This window comes from Hordeum vulgare, chromosome 4H (assembly GCF_904849725.1).
Source record: "Hordeum vulgare subsp. vulgare chromosome 4H, MorexV3_pseudomolecules_assembly, whole genome shotgun sequence".
In the NCBI taxonomy this organism is placed as follows: Eukaryota; Viridiplantae; Streptophyta; class Magnoliopsida; order Poales; family Poaceae; genus Hordeum; species Hordeum vulgare.
In genome coordinates, this window is record NC_058521.1 from 471,551,446 (window position 1) to 471,559,970 (window position 8,525).

The following is an 8,525-nucleotide window of genomic DNA, read 5'->3' on the forward strand; positions in this document are numbered from 1 at the left end:
TTTGGTTCTCAGGGCCCACGACAATTGTATGCGGCGTCTGAAATCATCATTCTTATACAGTGGGTCACGCCACCACCCAACTTTGAAATTCTTCAAGCTATTTTTCTTCAAAGTTGAAATTCATCAAGCTGATGCTTTGTCACAAATCCTCAAGTTTGTCAAAATCTTCAAAATACTTGATGATTTTCATATATATATATATATATATATATATATATATATATATATATATATATATAGATTGTGATTTCAAAGTCCTCAACAACATTCACTTATAACTATTTCTTCAATTTGATATTTTATCCAAGTGAATGTGATCGGACCCTACTCCCCTCTATGCTATACTCACCCAGTCTATTCAATTCTTCATATGCGTTCTACTTGAAACTTGTTCAAAATCCTCACTATGTCCTTGTCAGCTGAGGATTTTGCAACGAAATCCTCAAATCTTCAAAAATGAATCTTATATTGTTACACAGTAACTGAATCTCACTTCCCACGATCAGATAAGCACGATCTCCACCGCTTTGATCTCAGGCTCCACGCGTCGTGCGGAGACGAACATGCAAGGGCAGTTCGGTCCTAAAAATACGCTCGAACAGTTTTCCACCTGAGCTATAAATAGGTCCTTACTCCCTCAGTTAAAACCCTTCATCCTCTCTTCATCTCTCCGCTTGAGCTCAAACCTAGTGCCACCGCTAGCAATCTCATCGCCGGTGAGGAACAACTTCACTGCCTCGATCTCACCGTCATCGAAATCACTCGGGAAGCAGAACATCTTCCTCCGCCGCCGCCATAGCTGTATTCTGCCGCCAAGTTAGGGCGCAACAGACGTGAACCGAAGAGCGTCTCACTGTTACTCCCTCTGTTCTTCGCGTTCGCCACACAGGGTAATTAAAATCTTATTTTACTGCCCCTTTTGATCTACTATTTCACCTTAGATTCGAAAAATGTGTTTTTCCTCAGTGTCTGTCAGCTTCGCACACTCAAATTCCTCAAACACTTGATGAATTTCACTAAGCCACTAAAATTCTTAATGTGATTCCTCAATTGTGTAAATTCTTGAATCTGCACAACTCTGGAACCCAAGATGAGAATGCTTAGTTAAATTCCTCAACCCACTGGTCAAATTCCTCAACTTCTAAAATTTCAATTCTTCAAATCTGTGAACGCATATGACCTCTTCAAATTCCTTGCACCCATACTGTGTTCACAGGTACAAAATGTCAGTTGATGAATCTCTAGGTTCTCATCAACTTAACTCATTAGCAGCGTTCCTCGAAGAAACTTTGCCAGGGTCATCAGAATCTTCAAGAGTGCAAATTCCTCAGCAAAAGCATCAGTTGAAGAAAATGGAAGATGATAGAAAGAAAAAAGGTGGAAATAAACTTGAACAGAACACTGTAGTTGATATCCCTGAGGAGATATACGCTGATTACAACACGCCAGATGAGGAAATATATGGCAAAGAACCCATGCCGAAGCACAAAATAAGGCTTCAGATAATAGAACACATGTGGACTAAGGAGTGGAAGGAATATCACTATGTCACTCCAAAGTATGCGAAGAAATTCGCCCTCAAGCCACCATGCAAGAGGCCTCCTCTTGGGAATCAACAGGTTGCACATCCCTCAAGCGTCAAAACAGTTGAGGATTACCCTGAGGAGAAAGACAAATACTTGTCTAAACTACAGAGGAAAGCAAAATCTGCAGTGAAGAAATTCAATGAGGAATCTGCTGCTGCCACTGCAGCCACCTCTTCTACTGCTGAAGCTTCTGGTATAGCCATTCCTCAAATGAAGGTTGTGCCAAAGAAACCAAAGGCCTCAGTGCCTAAAGAGCAATTGCTTCAGAAGGCTGCACCAGCACCAAAACCTTCAAGATCACCACATGCCTTAAAGTCTGAACAAAAGCAGATAGTCAAGCATTAGCCTGCTCATTCTAGCTCCTCTGTTCCATCTTCCATGAGCTCTGCGACAAAGTCTTCACCAACACCTTTGAAGACCAAAATGATTGCTGGAAGAGGCATCAGGCCCAGCCCAAGCAAAGTCATCAACATCCCCTCTGCATCAGAAGGGACCGAGGAATACAATGATGAAACTCTTCAAGCTATAATAAAAAACAAGCAGGAACGAGTTGCACAAGCCTCGGGCAGCTCTATTCCTCTTGCTATGGACCCAAAGGTTCTGCTGGATTTCATCAATGTCTGGTATGAAGACCCAAACACTCCCATTGATGATTTGAAGCTTCCTCCTGGTCTCAGCCACATGGTTGCCACATTCATCAATGAGGCTAAATGGAAAGAGCAGCAAGCCAAGCAAGCTAAGGCTGCAAAACTGAAGAAGGAGGAATTCCTCAGGCAGAATCTCCTCAATCTGACGCCCGAAGCTCTTGTGTCCACCTAGGCTGAACTGAAGACTTTGACTGACAGGTACATGAACATATCTGATTGTCAAAGTCTCAAGGTGAATTTCAAATTTGCAACTGATGCAATTGATGAATACAACAAGAAGGCTCCTCCTCCTGTGAAACAGAAGCTGCCCGAGACCAGTTATTCGGTTCAGCTGACCGAAGAAGATGAAGCTGATGTACTTGTTTTTGAGGAAATGCCTCAAGATATTCCAGCTGATGAATCTGCTCCAGCTGAAGAAAATGCTTCAGCTGAGGAAACTGCCAGGACTAAAACTACACCAGCTCCTAAAGAACGAATTCCTTCACCTCAACCTCAAAGGTGAAGAAGATGGTTCCGTCTGCATGAGACGTGAAGAATACCAAGCCTGCTGAAAAGGAAGCAAAGAAACGAAAAGCTTCAATGACCTCAGAATCATCAGAGGCCAAGCGTCCAAAGGTCACCCCGACAGAGTCTTCATCTGCCCCATTGGATGCTACGCCTCTCAATGTAGCTACATCCTGTGCACTTGTTCCCTTCGGAATTGACTATGTCATTCCTGAAGAAGATGAGGAAATGAAAGATGCTGAATCTGAAGAAACCATGGATGAGGAAATACAAATTGATGAAATTCCTCAGTCCTCCATTCCTCAAAAGACATCTGATCATATTGATTGCACCACTCCAGTTTTCCGTGATGACTTCTGAGAAGATACAACCCAAGTCCCTCCTGCTCCTGCTGCAACAGAAATCCTCACAGGGTGTGATGGGAAGACCGTCTGTGATGAATCTGCTCAAGGATCAGCTGCATCAGCTGATGATTTTGTCTCCTCCACCAAGCAAATTCCTCACTCTGAGGAAAAATCCTCAAGCTGAAGAAAATCCTCAACCTGAGGAAAAAGGCCAAACTGAAGAGCACCAAACACCGAAACTGCTATTGTTGTGGTCAACCCAGAAACAACAATGGTAGTAGCTCCTATTCAAGAACAGCAGCATAATCTTCAACCGCAGCAAAATCAGCCTTTGTCAAGGAGGCCAAAGTTTAAAAAAGAAGCTTTTTATGAAGAACAAATGTACTTCACAGACGCAAATCCATATGATAAGCTTCGCATCAGGCATCGCAAATTCTGGACGAGGACTCAGCTCAACTACTATGCCTCTGTGTCCGCGGAAGGAACAAAATATTTCAAGACAAGCATATTCCTCATGTTGACATGGAAGAAATTCCTTGCTTCATTCCAGTCCTCAATGTTCTTCATGAAGCTGGACTGCTGCCTCTCTGCACTGACATAGGTGACCGGAACAACGATATCATTCTTCAATTTTACACTACTTTGCATATCTGTGGAGACCCGAAGGATGTCAACACTTGGGTGCTAGACTGGATGACTCAACACACGCATTACAAAGCACCAGCCACTGAATTGCTTCGTGCGCTTCCTGTCTCAATTCCCTCAGAAAATGCCGTGCTGATGTATGATGAACGGGAGTTGCCCAGCAGATTGATGGAAGTCCTCATGAATCCTTTGGCCAAGGATTAACCTTCAAGAACTACCTTTCTGGTTCAAGACTTGAAGTATGAACCACAAACCATCTATAGGATCCTGTGCAATGTCATTGCTCCAATCAAAGGTCATGATGATGAAGAAGATGTCGTAGGCATCATGAAGAATATCCTCTTCAACATCATCCATGGCATTACCAATAAACCTTCATGACTTCTTCCTGAGGACTTTGGCTGATAATGCTATGTCTCCCTTCGACATGAAGATTTATGCTCCTTGGATCATGAGATTCATCAGGCATCAACTACCTTGCTGATTTTCCTAACCACATAGGGTATCTGCCGCCTATCGGAGTCATCAAGAAGACATTTGAGCCAGTTGAAGGCAAAGGAAAATCTGTCATTGATGAAGGAAAAAGGCCCCTTGATGGCCAGTTCTGTGAAGCAGAGTCATATTCTTCATATGATGACACTGCTACCCAAGATCCACCAAGCCCTGTTGCCCCAAGAGTGATGAATAACAAGGAGCTACTCCTCAGTCTTCATCAGACGGTCGATCGCAATCACAAATGGGTAAAACGTCAATTCAGTGCCATTGTGAAAACCCTCAACGAGACTCAGAATGCAGTGAAGAAAAATCACTATTATCTTCATGAGGTCTTTGATCGTACATGGGCCACCTTGGCTCATCTGAAGACTCAAGAGGAACTTGATGAATTGGAGTTCACTCAGGACTTTGACTGGTCGTGGCCTCCCAAGAAGAAATTCAAGCCAATTCCAGTTCCTGACCTTGAGGACAGTTCTTTTTCTTCAGTTCGCACTGCAGAATTTGACGAAGAACCAAAAGACACTGCTACTGGCCCAAGGAAGAAGCCCGTCGCCAAGAATCCTCACGCCTCTTCATCAACCAAGAAGTGAAAGTCTTTTGGGGCGTTAGTCCTCAGTTTTGTCCCTTTTCATCACTTGATGACGAAGGGGGAGAAATCTGAGTTAGTCTTCACGCGGGATATATTTTAGGGCTTATGAACTTTATTAAGTTACAAACTCTTGGTTCTTCTGAAGTGTTTTATGTAATGAGTTGTAACTTAAGCCCGATGGTACTCTGATGCTTTTGAACATTTTTCTTCGCATGCTTATTTCTCAAAATATTAATGCACGCATGCTGAAATTTGTCAGATACAATTTCTCATCATGCATTCTTAAATTCTTCATATTATATGTCAAATGTATGCATGATTTACAAGATACAAAGGGAGATCTCCATGATATAAATCATCAATGTGCATTTGCTGTGAAAAGCAAAATCCTCAAAATATACACATTTTCATGGGGAGTCTCTCAGTATCTTGATTTCAAATTCCTCAAACCAAGTATTTACACTTCACATTTTTTTATCCCCGTTGAAAACTTAACCTATTTGTCATCAACCACCAAAAAGGGGGAGATTGCAAGTGCATCTAGTGCCCTTAGTGATTTTGGTGGTTTGAAGACTTATAGGTTAAGTAACTAATGTGTTTATGAGTGTACACACGTTCTATAAGTCGCTGAGGAGTTTGAATTATACGATGAATATCGAACCCTAAAATTGTATATCTTCGGCTAAAGAAATTGGTCTTATGCTGAAGACTTTGATCACGAAGAAATTGCGATGAAATTGATATTCCTCATGAAGATATTGAAGATGAGGAATTCAGTGTGTCTTGAAGAAAATCAATCCGAAGACTTTGAAGCGTGAAGATTTATTCTTTCTGTTTCACTTTCTTCACTCTTGAGTCGTAGGAACACCATACTGTTAAAGGGGGTCGAGGTAACACTACGGAATGAATTTCCTCATGATGCTCAACCCAAGCCTAATCCTATAAAAGCCTCAAGTGAGGAATATGAGAGACATGAGGACTTTCACAGTTGAGGGTCCCGACTGTTGCCGCGATTCGCGTCACCTCACCGATCTTATCCACACCAACGGTCATAATATTTAAGGGCATTTATGTCAAATCATGTCGGGATGCTCCCAGGCTATAAATAGCCGCCCCCCCACAACCATTAGCTGGTTGGCTGCTCCGCGAGAAACTGACACTTGTCATTTAGAGCAACCCAAATTTCTCAGAGTCTTCGAGAGTAAATCATCAGTGAGGAAATACCCCAAACACCAAACCACAAACCTAAAACCTAGTGATTGAGCATCACTGAAGAATTTGTTCCTGTGTGGAATTGAAGCCTTTTACCTTTGAGGACTGTGCATCCTCAAGACGGTTAGGCGTCATGGTCTAGAGCAATCCAGTAGTCAATTGTGGATCGCGGGGTGACCGAGTTTTTGAGGGTTTGGAAGTCTTCCCTGAAGACTTACCACGAGTGTTGGGTGAGGACTGTGCGTCCTTAGCTCAAGGAGAATACAGTAGGGACTGTGTCTCCCGGGACTGTGTGTCCTTTTGTTTCAATACCAAGCCGCTCCAAACCAAACGTACGACTGTCGCAGCAGTTGGAACTGGGTCATAAACAACTGTCTTCACTGTGATACGAGTTCTATTTCTTCATCTCTTTCAATTCCTCAATTTTGTATGTTGAAGACTTTTGTTGTCTCTGTTTGAAGAATTTGCTGAAGATTTTCTCTGAATTTCCTCAACCCAAATTCTTCACATCTGTTAATCCTCACATCCTTACTCTGTGCCTGCATATTGTGCAAACTGTTTTCCATAATCCTCATCAAAAAACTGCTGTTGTAGTCTTTGCACTTCTGATCCTTTGCTGTTTTCGATGCAAGTTATTCATGAGTGAGAAAATTCCTCAAAAGGAATTTCCTGAGTGATGAAATTCTAAAAATCGCCTATTCACCCCCTCTAGTCGATATAACGCACTTTCACCTTTGAATGGTACATTTTGAACACATAAAAAGTATGGAGTTCCAATAAGTTCAAAAAAAATGAAATCCCTTTGTAACAGATGAGTTCTCGTTCAAAACCCTCATACTTTGAAAGAGATTGTCCGTTTTGTACACGAAGTGCATCCAGTTTTTGTCGTAACCCTCTCAACTTTTTTGCACATGCTACGTGGGTGAAATGATGATACAATGCCAAATTTCAACATTTTCAGAGTTCATTTGTAGTGCTTTTCAATTTCAGGATCAATTAGCTCAAAAAGAAATAAGTAAATGCACGAAAAATATCAAATGAAGTCAGAAATTGTTGAAAATTTGTGATGTGCCTTTGAATGGTGCATTTTGAACACACAAAAAGTATGGAGTTCAAAGAAGTTCAAAAAAAAATGAAATCCCTTTGTAACAGACGAGTTCTTGTTCTAAACCGTGATACTTCGAAAAAGATTGTTCGTTTTGTACACGAAGTGCATCCAGTTTTTGTCGTAACCCTCTCAACTTTTTAGCACATGCTATGTGGGTGAAATGACAATACCATGCCAACTTTCAACAATTTCAAAGTTCATTTGTAGTGCTTTTCAATTTCAGGGTCAATTAGCTCAAAAACAAATAAGTAAATGCATGAAAAATATCAAACGAAGTCAGAAATTGTTGAAAATTTGTGATGTGCCTTTGAATGGTGCATTTTGATCACAAAAACAATAACTAAAAAGAATCAACTAGAACATTAACTAAAAAGAATGAACTAAAATTATCAAAGTGTTTTATTTGTTAAAAAGAATCAAGTAAAACATTAACTAAAAAGAAACAAAAAAATATCAACTCAAAAGAATCTTCATAAAGTTTTTTTGTTAAAATCTTAAATAGAAAACATAAATAAAAGAGAAAAAAAATCTTTAACAGCAAAGAATTAAAATATAAACTAGGACTAAAAATTATTAAAGTAAAAAAATGCTTCCTATTGGGCCATCACGGCCTGCATATGACTAGAAACCCTACCCGACAGGTGGGCCATGATGCAGGCCCGTAGGCCCAATAGGCCCAACAGGCAACGAGAGGAGAGTTAGGCCCATAGGCCTGCAATAGAGAGAAGCTCAACTGAGCTGGCGCGACAGTGCTTATAAAGCACTGCCAGCACTCCTCGCTCGGCGAGGTGGGACTAAAGATTGCATTGCGCCGCGCCGGAGCCAGCCCAGGCCTTTAGTCCCGGGTCGTGGCGCGAACCGAGATTGAAGACCCCCTTTAGTCCCGGGTGGAGCCACGACCCGGGACTAAAGGCCCTCGCTTACTGCCTCTCTGTCTGCCGAAAAAAGGGTCTTTAGTCCCGGGTCGTGGCTCCATCCAGGACTAAAGGGCGTCTTTAGTCCCGGTTCGAGCCCCGACCCGGGACTAAAGCTCCGCCTATATAAGCGGGAGTTGGAAATTTCCAACCCAAATCGCCGGTTCGAGCCCCGATCTTTCTTCCTCCTCTCGTTCGGACGAACTGCTCGACTATGCCGCCAGGCTACGCGTCGCCGCCGTCACCCTGCCGTCCTCCTCCCCATCGCCGTCGCCCTGCCGTCCTCCTCGCCGTCGCACGCTGTCGCTCTATCGTCCTCCTCGCCGTCGCCGTCGCCGTCGCCTTGCCGTCCGTCCTCCTCGCCGTCGCCGTCGCCCTGCGCCGTCCTCCTCGCCGTCGCCGTCGCCCTGCCACTCCTCGTCGTCGCCGTCGCCCTGCCGTCCTCCTCGATCCAACACCCCCTGCCGCCGGTGAGCCTCTC